Source organism: Lygodium microphyllum, chromosome 2 (genome assembly GCF_053477565.2).
Source record: "Lygodium microphyllum isolate KBCC chromosome 2, Lygodium_microphyllum_v1.1.10, whole genome shotgun sequence".
Classification (NCBI taxonomy): Eukaryota; Viridiplantae; Streptophyta; class Polypodiopsida; order Schizaeales; family Lygodiaceae; genus Lygodium; species Lygodium microphyllum.
In genome coordinates, this window is record NC_141136.1 from 55,144,555 (window position 1) to 55,168,489 (window position 23,935).

Sequence of the window (23,935 nt, forward strand, 5' to 3'; positions counted from 1 at the left end):
TATCTAGGTATTTGGGTCTCACAATAAAGTCATCCCTTGTAGTCCTCATAAAGTGATCCCCATAGTACGACATCTTCAATGGAAGAGACTGTTGGGGTGAAATCCATGTGTTGTATATGTCATGAGGACGTGAAATTTTATTGCTTTACTTAGTATTTCAATAAAATTTAATCAAATGTGCAAAGGTGACTTGCATATGTGAGGTGCAAGTTAATTATTTCATCATGTGGGACCCAAGACCTTGAGATATCAATTGATACCAAAGGCAAAAGTTATAATAAGTTATGCCTAATAGAAACTAGGTGGTACCCAATGTCAAATTTGGGTCTAGACCAATTTATTAGCCACTGTCAATGGTGACATTAGAGACTAGGCATTAACTAAATTAATTAATGCTGGTCTAAGGGTCAATAATTGCTCATGGATACTTAAGAGACAAATTGGACTAGCTAATTTAATTATTGGCTAGTGAGATTATTTTTCTAAGCATTAAAGTATTAAATTGATTTTCAAAATTAATATATTGGTTTTCAAAATGTCATAACTCTATAGAAACAGAATTTGTATCCTTTTTCATTAATTTGTCTATATTTGCATAGGAAAGTCACATGAAGATTTTGATACCGTTTTTGCGATGTACATGGAAAAAGCTTTCAGCCCACACATGCACATTGTACAAGCATTTCATGATCATGCCATCTTGTTGATTGTAACTGTCTGTTCTAGAGGATCTAGCCCACACTTAAAGGCATCAATCCTTTCCGTGTGCGAGTCTAACCCTGATATGCGTGAGTTCTGGTCACAGGTGCCCAATCGGGCCATATAGGTGGAAGTGTGAACTATCTTTTCTCTAACCCACCGCGTGGGTCCACCATAACCTGTGACCACTCATCAGTGGGCCAGCTCCAATGCACTTTTCCTTATATCTAATTAGTGCAAAGGAAACAAATTTAATAAATCATTATATAGACAAATTAATGAAAAAGGATACAAATTCTGTTTCTATAGAGTTGTGACACAAAATTATTATTCTAAAAATTAATTTAATAAGCTAGACAATGCTGAAAAATGAGATTAGAATATAGCCACTTAGCAAAACTTGCCCATGCAAGTGGGAAAAACGTTATTGGAGACTGGGGGGAGGGGAGAGAGACAGAGACAGAGACACACAGAGATAAGATAAGATAAGATCTATTAACATCTCTAAAAGGCTAGAATGGCCTATGAGACCATTACCAATACAACGAGTATCATCATCTCTCATCAGAGAAGAAGGGATAGAGATAAAGTTATGTGTAGGTCTACATGGTAGATTGGGATGAGAAGTATGGAAAACCGAAAAAGCTGAAAAAAAAACTAGGTTTAAAAAGATTAAAAGAGTGTAGAGTATCTCCCCCTCAGTCTATGGAATCCACCAAGACTCTGCAAGCTACCACTGCCGACTAAGTCAATGCACCAATTTGCATCTGTAACGAGCAATCGTAATATGAATGTGACGCATATGGGCATGCCTATGTCGCCGAGTAGGTACTCTAGGGTGTCCTGCTCTATGTAATGTTGTAGCTTTGTCAACTCTGATGCCGCCTAATGATGTCCCTCGATGATGCCTATCAGTAGGAGATATAGTGTTTGGGGTGGTAGTGGCTGGGGGTTCAGCTACACTGAAAAAGTATGTAACTGCTCTCTAGAGAGGTGGATGAGGTTGGGGTCGCCCCTTATCCCGTAACAATAGTGCTCTGCACGCTGGAGCTCCAATAAGAAAAGACCCAAACATCTTTGGTCCTCATAGTCCATCACCCATCTTAGTGATCCAAAGCCCTCCTTCCCTCCATCACAGTTACCTTCTACCATGACTGAGATTTACACAATCCCCATACAGTATTAGCTTTAGTAACCAGCCATTGATGATCTTTAATCAGAAGATGATACACCTAGTTAGCTGAGGCCTTTTCCAAATTCAGCCGGCCTGCAAGGTCCCAGTCCTGCCAGGGATGATCCGAAGCAAGGGCAAGAAAGGGTTGTCTACTCTGGAGCACCATCAAAAGTTGTCTCCATAAATCACGGTATCCACGAGGGATCCTAAAAAGCCTCCTGGCTGTACGAAACAATATCAACACATTGCGACTGGCAAGGGTGGCATCTGCAACTGAAGTCAAGCCCAAACGTGCCATGCGGTTAAATTTTGGATTGAGCTCATGTTTGCCTTCCCAAGAAAGTAATCGCGAGGCTACCAACAATTCCAGTTGAAAAGAGTTAGTAGTAAACGGTCCTCCGCTGGATCCCACTGAGCCTTCTGGAGAACCAATTTCCAGAAACATACCAAATGAGCAAGCAGGGATGATGGACTAGAAAACCGAGAGTCTGCATTAAGAACATGCCACCAGGAGCTCCGAATTTGGGTATTACCATGCATAAGCTCGTGATCCTCAAGAAAATAACGGGCTATAAAGACCCACGAGTGATGATCCAAGAACATGGCACGAAAAAGAGACCAACGGAGTGCCAGCATATGAGTTTCGGCATCCAAAATAGCCCCACCACCCATGCGTTTGGGGATACATGCATGCGACCAAGAAATCCATGAAATGCCTACATGCAAGGAGTCCTTCCATAACATGAAACCAATGTACTGAGTAAGAGCATTCAATGTAGTAGTAGTCCAAGGCAGTAATGGCAAGAAATATGTGAGCATTGGCAATATAATTGTCTGAGCCACTTTGAGGCGAACATGGAAGGGCCAAGCCTGCGACTTCCAATACAGAAACTTAGCTGCCAGTTTCTGTGAAATCCACTCTAGTAGTTGCTTCGGCCGAACATCAACACCCAAAGGGTACCCAAGATACCTGACAATGGAACCATAGGGAACAACCATTCCCTGCCAGTCCAATGACTGTAAATCTCACTCCGTGCAACTAAGAATGGCTGATTTCAAAGCATTGATATGAAGACCAGAAGCATGATCAAAAAGAGTCCAAACATCTAATGCTTTGCGAAGATTATCCTTGTCCACACGCAAAATCATAAAGCTGTCATCAGCCAACGATTGACTAATGAAGTGCTGTCCAAAAGGAAGAGACAATCCAACCAACTGAGTAGAAGTTGCCATATGAGATAACATCGAAAGAACCGAATGAGTCGCAAGGGAAAAAAAGAGAGGACTCAAAGGGTAACCCTGTCTCACAGAGCGTGCAAGGACAAATGACTCGGTAACACCACCATTTAGCATAACTCGCGAAGAAGCCGCAACACTAATGGTGTAGATCAAACGAGACATCCGAGTACCAAAGCCCATAGTAGACATAAGTTCTGCAATGAAAGATCAGTCTAAATAATCAAAAGCCTTTTCCAAGTCCAATTGAATCAATACCACCTCCTGATTAGAGTGCCTTGCATAGTCAATAGCCATTTGCACATTTAAGACATTATGCAGAATGTTTCGGCCCTTAATGAAACCATATTGAAGAGGATGCACAATGGCAGGAAGATGCTTATGGAGCCGGTTAGCCATTACTTTGGAAAAGATTTTATACATAGAACCCATCAAAGAAATTGGTCGCCAATGTTTCAACATAGACGGCGAAGGAACTTTTGGAAGCAGTTTGATAAGTCCTTCTTTCCATGAGGAAGGCATGAACCCCGTTTCCCAAACCTACTGAAACATAGCCGTCAATGGTTTCACCAATCGGGTGGCAAAAACCTCAAAGAATTCATTGGTGAGACCATCCCAACCGGGACTTTTATCCTTGGGCAAGTGTAACAAGACATCCATAACCTCCACCTCATGAATATCTGTCTCCAAAGTAGTTTGCATGTCATGTGGAACCTGATTGCGGACCAAATCATAGAAAACTGAGCGGGCATGAGTAATTTGGTCAGAAAGTGAAGGAGTAGAACCAAGAAGGTCTAGAAAATAATTCCTGCACATATTCACTATAGTCTGAGGATCAATGACCATTTGACCTTCTACATCCTGGAGTCTAGTCATATTCTCTTGAGTAGGAGATGCATGGAGAGCTCAAAAGAACTTATGAGTCTGACAAGCACTATCTTGCAAATTATCGGTCAAATTTTGCAGTTTGGCCTATTGATAAGATTTCAACTAAAACTCTTTAACAAGATCAGCCAAACGCATAGAGCATCATCCTGCATGATGTACATGCGGTCCAACCGCAAACATGTAGTTGTATACTGCGTAGAATGAAAAGTAAACCCTGTAGAAGAAGGGTGTAGCCATGACCAGAGATCTTGCTAAGTACGGCAAGAGCAAATGCATTCCACACACGGCTTTCCGGAGCATCCATCACCGAATGCTCTGATGTGGACTGTGAAGGATCAACACACATATTAAAATCCCCCATCAAAAAACCCCGTCTGCCAAGTGACAAGGAGGTCTGCAAAGTATTCCAAAGATCCCGGCGGGATAAAGGGTCATTTGGAGCATAATCTCTCCTTCAAATAGAACTTCAATCACCACAAAACGACCATGTACATCATTTTTAATAAGAACAGGGTGATATTTCTCATGTACAATCATAAGCACACCAGAATAATGTGTGGCATGTGTCCCTGCATAAAACAAGCGAAACCCATGGCAATCCACAACTTTTCCTACTTCATCGTGACTCTTGTGCTCAATAGCACACAAGACATCCCACTGATTCTCATGCAATGAACTCCACATGGCATGTTGCTTATTGCAAGAACAAACGCCTCGCACATTCCACGTGGCTATCTTTATGCGTATTTAAAAAAGAAAATCAGGAACGAGGCAAAGCTTGCCTCGATTTCACCTTTTCTGCTAGAATGTCAAGAACTCCCTCGTCCAAAAAATCAGCTAACACGGCAAAAGAGTTCTGACGGCCAGATTTAGAGCTACACGGTGTATCCACTGTCTTGGGGATGGAACGCGAATAATGACGATCCCATGGGGTAATCACGGTACCTCTAGCATCAAAAGCCAACTTAGCAGGTGGGCCCTTCGGACCATCCGTATATACTTTCCTAGTGGGCTGATTGCGAGGAGCAGAAGAAACCATAGCATGAGTAGTGTACTCTGAAGACAATATGTCTTTCCTGCGCATATAAGCACGCAAGGAATCTTGTGAAGCATTAGGCACAGTATCCACCGTGTGAGCATCAAACCTTTTACCTTTTTTGGCACGTACATCTACCCAGTCATTGTCACGGGAATCCAAACCCAAAACATATTTGGGCTATATATAGATGAAATTTCAAAATATGTACCACGGCTCTCTCTTTTTCAGAATCCGTACCATTGGTTCCTCTATTTCAGAATCCATACCACGGCTCTCTCTTTTTCAACTCTCTCTCTCTCTCTCTCTCTCTCTCTCTCTCTCTCTCTCTTTCTTTTTCGTAAAAGGTAATTGTATTAATTACGAAAAAATACAAGATTACTGGATTACAAGATACATGATGACACAAAGCCATCATGTGAAGAGGTTTTCTCTTTCTCTCTCTCTCTCTCTTTTCTGATTACAAGATACACGAGGGCCGTGTGGGGAAGCCCCGTAGTAATGCACTGAAAAGGTTACACCAATCATGGCAACGAGCCAGAGGCAATTGCCATATGCCACGGATGCAAATCCTCCCGAGGGAGCAAGTCGGAGTGTCGGATGATATCTAGCTGCCAATGTAAGAGCCCTTTAAGCCTGGCAATATGTCGGGGTACATTAGAGGCCGAATCAAAGAGAAAAGCATTGCGCGTGGTCCAAATGTGCCAGCATCCCCAATATCTGAAAAAGTGAAATAAGAGCTTCTCATGCAACTGTGGCGGTGCCGGATACTTCGGGCGCACAAAAACCCAGTCGAAAGGAGTTAGCGAGGACCCCACTACCGCGCGCCAAATGTGCGACAAGAGTGACCAGATATTCTTGGCGAGCGGGCAAGAGAGAAAACGATGTCGGGCCATTTCCGCCGGTGTGGTACAGAAGAAACAATTGCCATTCGAAATGCGACGCTTGGCAAGGGCCGAGGCCAGAGGAAGACCACCAATCATCACCCGCCAAAGAAAAACCTTGCATTTGAAAGGTGTCTTATTTAGCCAACCCTCCATCAGCGTTTTCTGCCACCATGACAGCGATTTCCGCAAGCCCCAAACAGCATTAGCTTTCTCTCCCAGCCATTGGTGATCTTGAACAAGAAGATGATACACCTGATTAGTAGAGGCCTTTTCCAGACTCAGGCGGCCTGCAAGGTCCCAGTCCTGCCAAGGGCGATCCACAGTCAAGGCACGAAAGGGTTGCCGACTCTGAAGCTCTGACGAAAGCTGCTCCCATAAATCACGGTATCCACGCGGGATCTTGAAGAGACGCCGAGCAGTCCGAAACGATATGAGGACATTGCGAGTGACAAGGGTAGCATCCGCAACTGACGTCACGCCTAAACGGGCCATGCGATTAAATCTTGGTCTGAGTTGATGTTTATCTTCCCATGAAAGGAGTCGGGACACTGCCAACAATTCCAGCTGAAAGGAGTTAGTCTGCAAGCGGTCCCCTACTGGGTGCCAACGGGCCTTTTGGAGCACCACTTGCCAAGAGCCGACCAAGTGCAGTAACAAAGAGGAAGAGGGACTGGAAACACGAGAGTCAGCATTAAGGACATGCCACCAGGAGGCCCAAAGCCGTGTGTTGCCATGGCGAAGCCCGCTGTCCTCAAGAAAATAACGGGCTATGATGGTCCATGGGTGCTGATCCACACACATGGCACAAAAAAGGGACCACCGGAGAGCTGACATATGAGTGTGTGCATCCAAAATAGCTCCTCCACCCATACGCTTCGGGGTACATGCGTGTGACCATGAAATCCAGGAAATGCCGGCCTGCAGTGAATCCTTCTTCCACAGCATGAAACGGATGGGATGAGTGAGGGCCTTCAAAGTAGTAGGCGTCCATGGCAACAAAGGCAGGAAATACGTTAGCATTGGAAGCATGATTGTCTGGGCCACTTTGAGGCGGACATGGAATGGCCACGCTTGCGACTTCATATACATAAACTTCGCCGCCAGTTTTTGTGAAATCCAGTCCAGCAGGTCTTTTGGCCGTACATCCACCCCCAATGGGTATCCAAGATGCCTGACAATGGAGCCACGGGAAACCACCTGGCCTTCCCAGCCTAAGGACTGTAAATCAGGCTCCGTCCAACTGAGAATGGCTGACTTAAGGGCATTGATGCGAAGCCCAGAGGCCTGACCAAAGAGTGTCCAAACATCTAATGCCCTTCGAATGTTGTCCCTGTCTGCCTGCAAAATCATAAAGGTGTCATCAGCCAAGGATTGGCTAACGAAGTGCTGACCCAACGGAAGAGACAGCCCGGCCAGCTGAGCAGAGCCTGCCATGGAGGATAACATTGAAAGGACCGGGTGAGTCGCCAGGGCAAAGAAGAGAGGGCTCAAAGGACAGTCCTGTCTGACCGAGCATGCAAGGACAAATGGCTCTGTAACTCCACCATTAAGCATAACTCTGGAGGAAGCCTCAGCACTAATGGTGTAGATTAATCGGGACATTCGGGTACCAAAGCCCATAGCCGACATGAGGTCTGCAATGAAAGACCAGTCCACATAATCAAACGCCTTTTCCAAGTCCAATTGGATCAATACCACTTCCTGACCGGAGTGCCGCGCATAGTCAATAGCCATTTGCACGTTTAAGATATTATGCAGAATGTTGCGGCCCTTAATGAAACCATATTGGAGAGGATGCACAATAGCTGGAAGGTGCTTGTGAAGCCGATTCGCCAGCACTTTGGAGTAGATTTTATACAGGGAGCCCATCAAAGAGATTGGTCTCCAGTGTTGCAACTTTGACGGCGAAGGGACCTTTGGAAGTAGTTTGATAAGGCCTTCTTTCCATGAGAAGGGCATGACCCCCGTTTCCCACACCTGCTGAAACATGGCCACCAATGGCTTCACCAACTGCGTGGCCGAGGTCTGAAAGAATTCATTAGTGAGACCATCCCAGCCAGGGCTTTTATCATTCGGCAGATGCAACAAAACGTCCATAACCTCTTCCTCGCAAATATCCGTCTCCAAAGCGGCTTGCATATCAACTGGAACCTGCTGACGGACCAGCTGATAGAAGACCGAGCGGGCATGTGTAACCTGGCTAGAAGGCGAGGAAGAGGAACCAAGAAGTTCCATAAAATAATTTCTGCACATAGTGACAATGGTCTGCGGATCCGTGACCATGCGACCTTCCGAATCCTGGAGTCTGGTCATATTTTCGCGAGCCGGAGACGCATGCAAGGCGCAAAAGAACTTATGAGACTGGCAGGCGCTATCTTGCAATGTGTCCGTCAAGTTGTGCAGCTTGGCCTGTTGATAAGATTTCAACTGAAACACTTGAATAAGATGGGCCAATCGCCTCTCCAGAGACAGCAGAAAATCATCATCAGGGGAATCCAGGAGCAAGGAACGGACCAAAGCCAGTAGGTCTTCTGCTGCATGTCAACGTCGGCGGCAAAGCGAGGCATGATGGATCCCATACTGGCGAGCAACCCGCTGCACATTAAAGAGCAGCCGTGCAAATGAAGGCAAGCCCTCAGAGGCGAAGTCCAATAAGAATCTCTCTCTCTCTCTCTCTCTCTCTCTCTCTCTCTCTCTCTCTCTCTCTCTCTCTCTCTCTCTCTCTCTCTCTCTCTCTCTCTCTCTCTCTCTCTCTCGTGGACTTTCGCAAGGCCTTTGACACAGTGCCACGTGCTAGACTCATGAGAAGAATGCAAAACATTGATGTGCCTGTAGAGATACAGTGGAGTATCTATGCCTTGTATGAGACAGTGACGGGCAGAGTACGAACACCTGAGGCCATCTCAGATACAGTCAATAGCACCATTGGGGTGAAACAAGGCTGTCAGCTTTCAACGACACTATTTGGGCTGTATATAGATGAAATTTCAAAATATGTGGATAGGACTGGTGGGGCCGGAGCGAGCCTAGCTGGAGTGCTGATACCATTACTGCTTTATGCCGATGATATTGTACTTATATCTGACTCACATGAGGGACTAAATAGACACTTGGATGCATTATCAACTTTTTGCAGAGATAGAGATCTTAAGGTGAACCTTGGGAAAACTAAAGTTATGGTATTTAACACTTCAGCTGCTTGGGTGACAAGAGCTGAGCACCAGTTTACTTTTGATGGAGAGCAGTGGAGATGGTTAGACAGTATGTCTATTTGGGAGTCACATTGAAGGGACCAAAGTTCTCTTGGAGAGAGACATCAGAGGCTCGTTTGGCAAAAGCATATGCAGCCTTAGGTGCATTGGAGAGGCAATGTGCTCACATACAATTTCATGAGCCGCGCACCAAACTGTGGCTTTTTGACACCCTGGTTACACCCACACTCCTATATGGGGCAGCTATTTGGGGTCCGAGTCTCTTTCACACGAGGAGACAGCCTTTGGGAGACCAGGATGGACCAAAGAAGGAATACTATGACGGGTGGGAGCATATGGAAAGACCACTGGTCATGATGATCTCACGTATGATACGAGCGAAGAGCTTGACCCCACATGAGATTATCAGAGCTGAGTTGGGAGCATCACCCATGGTGGCTGAGGCCTTGGTCCAGGCAGTGACTTTCATACATAGACTATAGGACCTCCCCAAGATAGATACCCACGGCTAGCCCTGGCCTCTTCTAGACAACTAGCAGCAGACGGTGACAGACATTGTTGGTATGCTCAGATGAGTACATGGATGAGTCTACATGGGCTGCAGATTGACAGACTACCCCCCTTTGACTATAGCCTGGATTGCCCTACACTTGACCTAAGCCGATCAGAGCTAAACCATGTGATCAGAGCAGACATACTGAAGTTAGATACGGAGAACGCATATGCCCACTATGCGACAAAGAGTCGGAGACAGAGAAACACTACATCTGCCGATGCACTGTATATTATGATATACGAGGTAGATACCACTGTCTGTTTCGAGAGGGTTTTGGACCCCTGAGACAGATCATGCAGTTTGAGGATCAGAGATGCTTGGGATTCTTCCTCTTGGAGCTCCAGAGGCACAAAGCAACAATTCTACAGAGTAGGAGGCCCCCACAGCTCGGCTCACATTGACAGAGAGCAGTCACTAACTTTTTCACTGATACATGACAAAGTATGGCAGATACCACTACTACTGCCACACAGCCTACAGGTGTACATCATCATTGGACCTCATCTTCTGTAGGTGCCCCTTTGGATATAGCAGTGGCACTTAGCCGGTCTAGGCGCCCATGTCCACCCGTACGAAGGCCTAGATATCCACACCACAAACAAATTAAAGCCATCATTGAGCGCCACAGGAGACAGATGCCGAGACGCCTCAGCCATATAGAGATACACCTCCCTAGAGATCAGACATATCATTGATGGAAAGTTTTCCTTTCTCTACTCTCACTTTCAGATCATTGACATGTTTCCCTTTTATAGGACACTATTTCATTTTTTTTCAGTCTCATAGGCATGTTTTTCATCTTTTTCTCGTTCCAGATGAGAAACACACCATCATTGTATGTATTGCTTTGGTCTCATAGGCCACATTGGCCTTTTAGAGACGTTAATATATTTAATATACTCTCTCTCTCTCTCTCTCTCTCTCTCTCTCTCTCTCTCTCTTCATGAAGATAATTGAATTAGATAGTGAATATTTGCATCAGACCATCAAGTCAACATTCTCTCTGTATCTCTTACTTTCTATTACATCAAACCATCAAGTCAACATTCTCTCTGTATCTCCTGCTTTCTATTACATCAGACCATCAGGTCAGCATACTCTGTCTCTCTCACTCAGTGGATCCGCCAAAGTTAGAGATGTTCTAGAGTGCCCATTACCAACAACTGTCAAAGAAATACACAGCTTTCTTGGGTTGACAGGATGGTATACGGTCTTCATCAAAAACCATGCTTTGATTGCAGCACCTCTGACGGAACCTACTAAAGAAGCAAACATCCATTGCATGGTCAACTGCCGAACAAAATAGCTTTGATAGATTGAAGCAAAGTTTGGTATCAGCACCTATCCTAAAACTTTCAAACCTCACTCGCTGTAACTAATATTTACATGAGGCCTGCAGGCTCTCAGACCAACCAGAACAACCTATTACACGAGCAATGCTAATAGATCACACAGAAGGAACAGCTGGAGTAGAGCGCACAATCGCCAACTAGCAATCAAAGAGGGCATAGAGAACATGTTTCCCATAATCCACGAACGAACTGATAGGCGGTGCTGAGTCACCGAGGACCACACACGGGAAATGAAATTCTAGATCTGTCACGCAACAGGGCAAGAGACAAAGAGGTGAAGCAATGTCTCATCACACGTAGTGTAGAAAACACGACGCCTAGCAGAGATCTTTCGGGCATGGAGCACTTCTCCCGTTGGAAGACCCCCAATGAGCAGCCGCCACATGAACACTTTTCCCTGATACGGGACCTCAGACTTCCAAAGCTGGATAAATCTTTCCCAAGACCGTCCCTACGATGCCATAACATATTCACTTTCCCCATGACCCATCTCTTGGCTTCCACCATCTAATGATATATCTGATTAGCTGACCTTTTCCCAAAATCATTAGGAAGCACAAACATTCACTCGCGCCAAGGATCCAATGGTTGTAACGCAAGCAAAGGAAAGAACCTCTGAAGACTGTCCTGTATGGACGACCAAATGTCCCTATATCCACGAGGCACCCTAAAGTACTGATGAATACGCCTAAAAGAATAAAGACGGGGCTGCCCAAGAATAACACCATCACGGACTGTCTTCAACCCCAACCTAGCCATCCGATTGAACTCGTCTCACTGCAAATCTTTTTGTGGCCAATCCAACAACCTTGAGGAAGCCAGTATTTATCCTTGCAGCGAATTTTCCTCTATGAATATCCAAGGGACGCCAAACTGCAAAACAAAGCATCTCCTACCAGGAAGCTATCAGATGAGAAAGGAGAAAAGACTGGGAGACCTTTAAAGGCCTCGTAGAATTAAACGCATGCCACCAGGAAGCATGAATAACCGTGCTACCATGAGAGATGCCAGTCTTTTCTATGAAGAATTTGGCAATGTGTGACCAAGGATGACACTGAATACATAGACACTGCAACAAGGATAGCGTCCAAGCAACCATATGCAAATTGACATCTAGCAAAGCTGCAACCCCCATCCTTTTCAAAGTGGTCACATGCTGCCAGGAGATCCATACCTACCCCAAACGATTGCCTTTCTTTTATCAAAGCATAAATCTGATAGGCTGAACCAAATCCAAAATAGACTTCTTAGTCCAAGGAAGCAATGGCAAAAAGAATGAGATCATACTAATCATAATGCATTGGGCCACTTTTAGCTAACATGTCATCGCCAACTCTGGGATTTCCAGTACATGAACCTCTCATGAATTCGGGAGGCCATCCAATCCAGCAAGGCTCGAGGAGCAACCTCCATACCAATAGGATATCCCAAGTGTCTAGTAATATTATCCCTTGTGATCACAATTCCATTCCAACCCAAGGCCTTCAGATCATTCTCTGTATAGGAGAGAAGGGTGGATTTCTGAGTATTAATGGTCACCTGGAATCTCTCTCTCTCTCTCTCTCTCTCTCTCTCTTTCTCTCTCTCTCTCTCTCTCTCTCTCTCTCTCTCTCTTTTCGTGAAGATAATTGAATTAAGTAAAAAATATTTACATGAGACCATCAGGTCCACATTCTCACTGTATCTCTTACATGCTATTACATCATACCATCAGGTCAGCATACTCAATCTCTCTCACACTGTCACTGAAGAAATTTACAAGATGTGAGCAGGCTCTCAGAACAATCTATGATATAACCAATTCTAATAAATCAGACAGAAAGAGCAGCTGGAGTAGAGCGAACAATCGCCAAGCCAAGGAGCAGCAATGTCCAGAAGGACCAAGTCTGCTAACATCATAGAAGTGATTTGCATAAGACCAATCCATGCACACGGGCCACATGCCCATGGATGCCCGATGCCGAATCAAAAATAAAGGCATTGCGAGTACGCCATATTGGCCACAGGGCTGTCCATCTAAGAAAATGGAATAGGAAGGAACAATCTAAAGACAAAGAGGGCATAAAGGACATATTTCCCATAATCCACGAATGAACTGGTATGCGGTGTTGGGTCACCGAGAACCACACGCGGGAAATGAAATTCCAGATCTGTCTTGCAACAGGGCAAGAGACAAAGAGGTGAAGCAATGTCTCATCGCATGTAGTACAGAAAACACAGCAGCCTACAGAGATCTTTCAGGCACGGAGCACTTCTCCCGTTGGAAGACCCCCAATGAGCAGCCTCCACATGAACACTTTACCCTAATATGGAACCTTGGACTTCCAAAGCTGGATAAATCTATCCCGCCACTTCTTTTTGCTATCCCTGAGATGCCAAAACTTATTAACCTTCCCCGTGACCCATCTTTTAGCTTCCACCATCTGATGATATATCTGATTTGCTGACCTTTTCTGAAAGTCATCAAGAAGCACAAACTTCCAGTCACGCCATGGATGCAATGGCTCTAATGCAGGCAAAGGAGAGAACCTCTGAAGACAATCTTGTATTGACAACCAAATGTCCCTGTATCCACGAGGCACCCTAAAGTACTGACAAATACGCCTAAAAAAATAAAGATGGGGCTATGCAGGAATAACCCCATCACAGACTGTCTTCAACCCTAACCTAGCCATCCGATTAAACTTATCTCTCTGCAAATCTTTCTGTGGCCAATCCAACAACCTTGAGAAAGCCATTATTTCTCCTTGCAGCGAATTTTCCTCCTTACGAATATCTCGAGGACGCCAAACTGCAAAGCAAAGCATCTCCTACCAGGAAGCAATCAAATGAGAAAGGAGAAAAGACTCGGAGACATTTATAGGCCTTGTAGAATTAAGCACATGCCACCAGGAAGCATGAATAACCATGCTACCATGAGAGATTCCAGTCTTTTCTATGAAGAATTTGGCAATATCAGACCAAGGATGACACTCAATACAGAGACTCTGCAAAAGGGACAGCCTCAAAGCGGCTATATGCAAATTAACATCCAACAAAGCTGCACCCCCATCCTTTTCGGAGTGGTCACATGCTGCCAGGAGATCCATACCTGCCCCAAACGATTGCCTTTCTTTTTCCACAGCATAAATCTAATAGGTTGGACCAATTCCAAAAGGGACTTCTTAGTCCAAGGCAGCAATGGCAAAAAGAACGAAATCATACTAATCATGATGCATTGAGCCACTTTTAGCCTAACATGAAGAGGCCAACTCTGAGATTTCCAGTACATGAACCTGTCATGGATTCGGGATGCCATCCAATCCAACAAAGCACGGGGAGCAACCTCCACACCAATAGGATATCCCAAGTGTCTAGTTATATTGCCCCTCGGGATCACAATTCCATTCCATCCCAAGGCCTGCAGATCATTCTCCGTACAAGAGAGAAGGGTGGATTTCTGAGTATTAATGTCAAGACCCGATGCCGAAGCAAAAAGGTTCCAGGCCACCATTGCCCGATTGACATTAATAGGATCCGCCTTAAGGAACATAAAAGAATCATCTACCAAAGATTGGCCCTCCAGCTGATCACCGCCAGGAAGAGATAAGCCAACTACCTCACCTTGAGCTGCCAACTTATCCAATACTGAGAGCATTGGGTAAGTTACCAAAGCAAACAACAAGGGGCTGAGTGGACAGCCTTGCCGAAGAGATCGAGATAAGGCCATTTCCTCCATAATCCCTCCATTAAGAGCAATATGGGCCATAGCACCCTGACTGATGGTATCAACTAGAGAAATCATACGGGAGCCAAAACCCATTGTAGACATTAATTGCCACAAAAATGACCAACTAACATGATCAAATGCCTTCTCAATATCCAACTGAAGCATAACAACCTGCTGGCTAGAAGCTATGGCATAATCGTTTCCCAACTGGACATTCAAAATGTTGTGCATTATATTCCGACCTTTAATGAAACCGTATTGACGTGGATGAATGAGGTGCGGAAATACTTTATGCAATCGGTTGGCAATGATCTTGGAGAAGGTTTTATATAATGATCCCATAAATGAAATGGGTCTCCATTGTTTCAAAGAGGACAGAGAGGAAACTTTGGGCAACAACCTGATGACTGCAATCTTCCAATCTGAAGGTATCATACCCGAGTTCCACACCTATTGACACAATCAAGTTAATGGATCCTTAAACAGTTGCACATTGGCTGAAAACAACTCATTAGGAAGCCCATCCCAGCCTGAACTTTTCCTTCGAGGCAAGTGACATAGCACTTCTTCCACTTCCTCTTCAGAAATATCGTTCTCCATTAGATTCACCCATTCTGGTTTGACCTGATTACTAACGAGGCCACAAATGTATGTTCGAGCAAAGAGAACAGCATCTGTAAGGATCTCTTGCGGGCCCAACAAGGCCCTATAAAAGTCAACAATCATCCGAATAATGGAGGCAGGATCAGTCACCATATCATCTTGTCCATCCTTTAAGTGTACAATATTTTCCCAAGCATATTTCTGATGCACACGAGCAAAAAATTGATGAGTTTCACAGTTGTTATCATGTAAAGCTTCGGCTCTGGCTAACAATTTGTATTTTGCATATTCCTCTTCCTTAAGAGATCGGACCCTGCCTTTCAGCCATTCAATGCAAGTGAGCAAGTCATCATTGGAATCCCCAATCCGACACAAAGACAAGGAATGAGCTAATAAAGATTGAGCATGCTGCAATTCAGCTCGAAACGAGGAAGCATGCTGAATACCATATTGTTGGGATAACGCTCGCGCATTATCCCTAAAAACCGCCCATGCTTCCATCCCTCTAGATAGGACCTTCGAGCTAAAAGAAGCTATCAGTTGCTGAACACCTTCCAAAACTGATTTTGCTACAAAAAAGATTGATTAAACCGAAGAGGCAAATGGGCTATGGCTCATTTCAAGGACCAAAGGGTAATCATCTGATAGAACATGTTGTCTTTCCACCCACATATCAATGGCTGCAGGAAGAAAGGAGTCACTTTGGCAAATGTAGATTCTATCCAGTCTGGCCCAAGTATTTGGATGCTGAAAAGAGGGATAAGTATATCCGGCTTGTGATGGATACATCCAAGACCACATGTCCTGTTTCAAAGATGCCGCTACAAGAGCATCCCAAGCCTGCCACTCGAGACCATCCATAACCGAATGCGGAGAGGTCACTTGATCTGCAAAAACACGTGTATTAAAGTCACCCATAACAAAGCCTTGACGAGCCAAGGCAAGGCAGTGCAAGTCATCCCAAAGCTGACAACAATCCCTTGCATTAGAAGGAGCATACACACCTACAATCCACAGAACCTCCCCCTCATAACATATTTCTAGGATCATAAATCGGCCGCGGGTATCTTGAGAAACCAATGCTAGTTGCAGGGAGGATTTGACAGCCAACATAACTCCCGATTGTATGAAGCGCAACCACTAAAAAAGACCGCATAATCCTTATACACATAAGAAGATCCAACCAAAGAATGTTGTTTGTGCTCCACAGCACAAAAAACATCCCAATTTCCGGCAAGCACAACTTTCCACAACCGATACTGCTTGCTGCCCGAAGAAATACCTTTTACATTCCTCAAAGCAAGTTTCATGATCAATCAGAAAACAAGAAAAACTACTGAACCATTGCTTTCCCTTTCCCTTTTACATCTATAGCCTTGGCAGCCTAGAATCTCTCCATTTCAGTATGTATAACATCTACAAGATCTACTCTCTGCAGACCCGCAATCAAAGCTCGGGAAGGAAACTACAGTTGCTAGCAGCAGAAAATGTCCCGAGGAGGCACAAGCCTTCCACGAGCATCGAATCGCAAGGCTGAATCAGAAGTCCTTCTATCTTCCATTGCTGGGGTACGCAAAGATTGAGGTTTCATATTAAAACACCTACCTCTGCGTTGGAAGGTCTGAGTGATTGGGGGCAGCGAAGGATGGGCAAGATTCAATCGAGAATCTTGCCTAGCATTACGCGAACCACAGTGACCCAAGAATCCTCCCGAGGAGACAAATTCCGCCCTACCACAGTAGAAGGATGCTCCCCACCCTCGTGAGGGTCATTCTTCTTGCCTTTCTCATGACCTTTTTGGGAAAGGTGCTCTGGATCAGGTATTGTTTGCTAAAACATGTGCTGAGGGTAGTGATCTTGCATTTCCATATCTTAATCCATAGGGCCCTACACTACCTCCATATTTTTGTCGCATTCCGAAACAAAATGGCCCAACTAACCGCATCTGAAATAGTGTCCTGCAAAAGTACCCCATTTCAACTCATACACCAACATTTGTAAGCCGGGAACTTCAAAACGAATTTTTGTCAGGGGAGGTTTGCCTGTATCAATCCCACAGTATACATGCCCTGTTCCTATTACCGGAAGCCAGTCGAGATTCCACCAGAACCTCACCAAGGGTTCTCAGTACCATAGGGAGAAGTCTCCAAAGATGCACAGGAAAATCCACCACCTCTACCCAAATTGGGCAAGCATGTCTCAGCATGTCCTAAAATTAAGCCATGGGCCTCCAAGGGACCACATGAACTAGCTGCCCATCCATAAACAAAGGAATGTGTTGCATAACAAGAGCCCGTACTTCTGCAGAACGAAATAGAACCTCAAAGAACCCCTTCAAGCCATCATAAATCTCTTCAACCAGGGGAACCTGCATATGCCCTGAAACATCATCTGGGCAATGTTCAGAACTGACAAGCATAAACTGCAGCCAAGCATGAATTCTGGTGATCAAAGGAGTCCTTCCAGTAAAATAAAATATGGCTGCCCTCTCATGGAACGTAGCTATTTGTTGTAGGACCAGGTTGATTCCCATGACTGCTACTACTTGATCCCCTTCTGGTAATGTGTTAGCTTTATCCTCATTACTATGGACATAATCCGACATAAGATGATTGGCAGTGGCCAGCATGAACTGTAAAGACCCATTAGGTTGCAGACAAGAAACATGAACTTCAGGCTGAGGAAAATTTGGGCCGAAGTCCGGTTCTTCAACCGACATCCTACGACGTTTGTCCATCTCTTCACTATCCAGCAACGGCCCGGGTTCATCTGCCAACGAATCACCATCCGAGTCAGCCAAGTCTTTGTCATTCCCTTGCCCGATCTGCTGATCGAGAAAGGCCATATCGATACCATTAGATTCCTGCAGGTTTGCCATAGTTGAAGCAGATTCCAATCCCAAAATTCTTCCTCTGTCTCTCTCTCACTCTATGCAAAACCCTCAGAATGTGCTGCAGGCTCCCTACACAGTTCCAAACTGATTGTTCGCTATTAAGCTGGCTGTCTGAAGTGGCCTTCACGTTCTCTCTCTCTCTCTCTCTCTCTCTCTCTCTCTCTCACTGTCGTAGAGCAGGGCAGCACAGGGAAGAAGGGCACATAGTGCAAGGCAACGGCTGATCGCATACAGGGCAGGCACAAGCAGATGCAGATGAGCCAAATGGGCGCACAAAAGCAGGGACCCGCAGTGCCTTGGTCCGACAGCGCGCCCTCTCTCTCTCTCATTCGCTCTCTCTGTTAGAGCAAGGCGACCTAGAATAGCAAGTTGCACGCCAGTACGCTAGGCAGACACAATACCTGGACGAGACACACTTCCTTTGACGAAGACAGGTTTGCACAATCAATCTCTCTCTCTCTCTCTCTCTCTCTCTTTTTTCGTAAAAGGTAATTGTATTAATTACGAAAAATACAAGATTACTTGATTACAAGATAGTTGATGACACTAAGCCATCAGGAGAAAAAGTTCTCTCGCTCGCTCTCTCTCTTTCTGATTACAAGAGGCACGAGGGCCGTAGGTCAACGTGGGGAAAATCCCAGTAGTAATGCACTATAAAGTTACACGAATCATGGCAACGACCCAGAGGCAATTGCCATATGCCAAGGAAGCAAATCCTCCCGAGGGAGTAAGTCGGCGTGTCGGATGAGATCTAACTGCCAGTGCAAGAGGCCTTTAAGCCTGGCAACATGGCGCGGTACATTAGAGGCCGAATCAAAGAGAAAAGCATTGCGCGTGGTCCAAATGTGCCAGCATCCCCAGTATCTGAAAAAGTGAAATAATATCTTCATGTGCAACTGTGGCGGTGTGGGGTACTTCGGACGCACAAAGACCCAGTCGAAAGGGGTTAGCGAGGAGCCCACCACAGTGCGCCAAATGTGCGACAAGAGTAACCAGATATTCTTGGCGAGCGGGCAAGAAAGAAAACGATGTCGAGCCGACTCCGCCGTAGTGGTACAGAAGAAGCAATTGCCATTGGAGATGCGACGCTTGGCAAGGGCCGAGGCAAGAGAAAGACCACCAATCATTACCCTCCAAAGAAAGACCTTGCATTTGAAAGGTGCCTTATTCAGCCAGCCCTCCATCAGCGTTGTCTGCCACCATGTCAGCATTTCCGCAGTCCCCAAACAGTATTAGCTTTGTCACCCAGCCATTGGCGATCCTGAATAAGAAGATGATAGACCTGATTAGTAGAGGCCTTTTCCAGACTCAACCGGCCTGCAAGGTCCCAGTCCTGCCAAGGGTGATCCACCGCCAGGGCAGGAAAGGGTTGCCTGCCCTGAAGCTCCGCCGAAAGCTTTTCCCATAAATCACGGTATACGCGCGGGATCTTGAAAAGTCGCCTAGCAGTCCGAAAGGATACGAGGACGTTGCGCGTGGCAAGGGTAGCATCCGCAACCGACGTCACACCTAAACGGGCCATGCGGTTAAATCGCAGTCTGAGCTGATGTTTATCTTCCCATGAAAGAAGTCTCGAAACTGCCAACAATTCCAGCTGAAAGGAGTTAGTCTGCAAGCGGTCCCCTACCGGGTGCCAACGGGCCTTTTTGAGCACCACTTTCCAAGAGTCGACCAAGTGCAGTAACAAAGGGGAAGAGGAGCTGGAAAAACGGGAGTCAGCATTAAGGACATGCCACCAGGAGGCCCGAAGCCGGGTATTGCCATGGCGGAGCCCGCTGTCCTCAAGAAAATAACGGGCTATGATGGTCCACGGGTGATGATCCACACACATGGCCCGAAAAAGGGACCAACGGAGAGCGAGCATATGATGTTCTGCATCCAAAAGAGCTCCACCACCCATGCGCTTAGGGGTACATGTATGTGACCATGAAATCCAAGAAATGCCTGCCTGCAGAGAATCCTTCTTCCATAGCATGAAACGGATGGGATGAGTGAGAGGCTTCAAAGTAGTAGGCGTCCATGGCAACAAGGGCAGGAAATACAATAGCATTGGGAGCATAATTGACTGAGCCACTTTGAGGCGGACATGGAAGGGCCACGCTTGCGACTTCCAATACATAAACTTTGCCGCCAGTTTTTGTGAAATCCAGTCCAGCAGGTCCTTTGGCCGTACATCCACCCCCACTGGGTATCCAAGATGCCTGACAATAGAGCCACGGGAAACCACCTGGCCTTGCCAGCCTAATGACTGTAAATCAAGCTCCGTGCAACTGAGAATGGCGGACTTAAAGGCATTGATCCGAAGCCCAGAGGCTTGACCAAAAAGCGTCCAAACCTCTAATGCCTTGCGAATGTTGTCCCTGTCCGCCTGCAAAATCATGAAGGTGTCATCAGCCAAAGATTGGCTAATGAAGTGTTGGCCCAAAGGAAGAGACAGCCTTGCCAGCTGAGCTGAATCTGCCATGGAAGATAACATTGAAAGGACCGGGTGAGTCGCCAGGGCAAAGAAGAGCGGACTCAAAGGACAACCCTGTCTGACTGAGCGTGCAAGGACAAAGGGCTCAGTAACCCCACCATTGAGCATAACTCTGGATGGAGCCGCAACACTAATGGTGTAGATCAATCGGGACATGCGGGTACCAAAGCCCATAGCAGACATGAGATCTGCAATGAAAGACCAGTCCACATAATCAAACGCCTTTTCCAAGTCCAATTGAATCAAGACCACTTCCTGACCGGAGTGTCGTGCATAGTCAATAGCCATTTGCACATTTAAGATATTATGCAGAATGTTGCGGCCCTTAATGAAACCATATTGGAGAGGATGCACAATAGCGGGAAGGTGCTTGTGAAGCCGATTCGCCAGCACTTTGGAGTAGATTTTATACATGGAGCCCATCAAAGAGATTGGTCTCCAGTGTTGCAGCTTTGACGGCGAAGGGACCTTTGGAATCAGTTTGATAAGGCCTTCTTTCCATGAGGAGGGCATGACCCCCGTTTCCCAAACCTGTTGAAACAATACCACCAATGGCTTCACCAACTGCGTGGCTGAGCTCTGAAAGAATTCGTTAGTGAGACCATCCCAGCCAGGACTTTTATCCGTCGGCAGGTGCAACAAAACGTCCATGACCTCCTCCTCGCAAATATCCGCCTCCAAAGTGGCTTGCATATCCAATGGAACCTGCTGGCAGACCAGATGATAGAAGACCGAGCGGGCATGCGTAACCTGGCTGGAAGGCAAGGGGGAAGAACCAAGGAGTTCCATAAAATAATTTCTGCACATATTGACAATGGTCTGCGGATCAGTGACCATGCGACCCTCCGGATCCTGGAGTCTGGTCATATTGTCGCGAGCCGGAGACGCATGCAAGGCGCGAAAGAACTTATGAGACTGGCAGGCACTATCTTGCAAAGTGTCAGTCAAGGTATGCAGCTTGGCCTGCTGATAAGATTTCAACTGAAATACTTGAAGAAGATGGGCCACACGCCTCTCCAATGACAGCAGAAAATCATCATCTGGGGAATCCAGGATCAAGGAGTGGACCAAAGCCAGTAGCTTCTCTGCTGCAAATCGGCGACGGCGACAAAGGGATGCATGATGGATTCCATACTGCCGAGCAACACGCCGTACATTAGAGAGCAACCGTGCAAATGAAGGCAAGCCCTCAGAGGCGAAGTCCAATAAGAACCTCTCGATCAGTTGCTGCATATAGCCCTGAAAAATTGAATGCTTCAAATAAGAGGAGTTGAAACGTAACGGGAGCCTATCCAGCAACTGCATAAAAGGTGCAATAGATTGTGCCTGCATCTCCAGCTGAAGGGGGAAATGATCCGACAACGCATACTGCTGCAAGACCTTCATTTCCAGCATCTCGGGAAGAAAATCATCCCCCTGCATGATATACATTCTGTCCAGCCGCGACCAAGTAGTGGCATATTGTGCAGAATGAAAAGTAAACCCCGAAAAAGAAGGGTGAAGCCAGGACCAAAGATCCTGCTTAAGAACATGCAAAGCGAAGGAATTCCACACCCGGCTTTCCGGCGCATCCATTACCGAATGCGCTGAAGTGGACTGAGAAGAGTGAATACACATATTGAAATCTCCCATCAAGAGCCCCCTTCGGCCACGTGACATGGAGCCCTGCAAAGTGGACCAAAGATCCCGTCTGGATGCGGGATCATTCGGTGCATAGAGGCCCAATAACCATAAAATCTCTCCTTCAAATAAGACTTCGATAACCAGAAAGCGGCCCTGCACATCATTTTTAATAAGGACAGGCTGATATTTCTCATGGACAATCATCAGTACGCCCGAATAGTGCGTAGCATGGGTGCCTGCATAAAACAGACGGAATCCATGACAATCCACAACTTTCCCTGCTTCACCGTGACTTTTGTGCTCAACTGCACACAATACATCCCACTGATTTTCATGCAACACGGTCCACATGGCATGTTGCTTATGGCGAGAGCAAATGCCTCGCACATTCCATGTGGCTAGCTTCATATCTCTTCAAAAAAGAAAGTCAGGAACGAGGCACCTATTGCCTCGATTTCACCTTTTCCGCGAGAGCATCCAGGACGCCCTCATCCAGAAAATCAGCCAATACTGCAAAAGAATTCTGGCGACCTGCTTTAGAGGTAGAGGGTAAATCCACTGCCTTGGGAGTGGGGCGGGGATAACGCCGATCCCAGGGAGTAATCACATTACCTTTGGTATCAAACGCCAGCTTAGCAGGAGGGCCTTTGGGACCATCAGTATAGACTTTCCTTGGAGCCTGATTACGGGGGGCAGACGGTGCCGCAGTACGCGGAGCCTGCTATGAAGTGACCAATTCTTTTCTGCGCGTATACGTGCGCACGGAATCCTGGGAAACAGGAGGCCCAGGATCTGCCAGGCCTGCATCCAACTTTTTACCTTTTTTTGGACGGGAATCCAAACCCAGGACCGGTTGTTTGCCTTTATCCATGACTTCCTGGGGCGGAGCATCAAGCACCATGTCGTCCTTGGGCAGCACAACCTGCGCATCCTCCAAAGACGGTTGCCTTTCAGGGCATTCAGCCATGAAATGCCCCAATTTCCCACATGAAAAGCAGTGCCCCGCAAAGTTGCCCCATTTCAAGCGAAAATGCAGAGGATGCATGCCTGAACAACTGAGGCGAAGCCAGGCGGGCCTTTTCCTGGCCGTGTCCCATAACATGCATAAACGGTTCCGGTTCATTGCCCTGAGGCTTGGGGGAACCAGCACCGTGCCCACAGCCGCCATTGCATCCTTCAACATTGGCCAATAGACCGCCGGACAATTTTCCACTTCCACCCACACCGGGCATTCTCGTTGAAGCAGACGCTGGAAGTCGGCCATGGGCGCCATGGTACAACATGGACCAGGCGGCGATCAAAGAATAGTGGCAACTTGGACAGGAGCTCAGCTCGATGCATTTCCGATTTCAAGAGCACCTCATAAAAGCCGCGAGGTCCAAGGAAGATCTCCTCAACACACTCCCCTTGCAATAAATGGTGCATCCACTGGCGAATATGCGACAGCACTGGGATCCTGCCAGTGAAGAAAAGGATAACTGCACAATCATAAAAGACCGAGAAGGATCTCAAGACTGATTTAGGGTCCACCGTAGCTTCCAGCACATCATCCGTTGCCGCTTTAGAAAAAGATTCAGTATTATGCTGGACA

General features: G+C 46.3%; 1 protein-coding gene across 2 annotated transcripts in view; it reads right to left on the minus strand.

Annotated features, from left to right (window-relative positions):
- LOC148039757 (Methyltransferase MT-A70 family protein) overlaps positions 1 to 23,935 on the minus strand; it is a 231,150-nt gene that overhangs the window by 134,596 nt on the left and 72,619 nt on the right. The gene's annotated exons all lie outside the window — the stretch shown is intronic.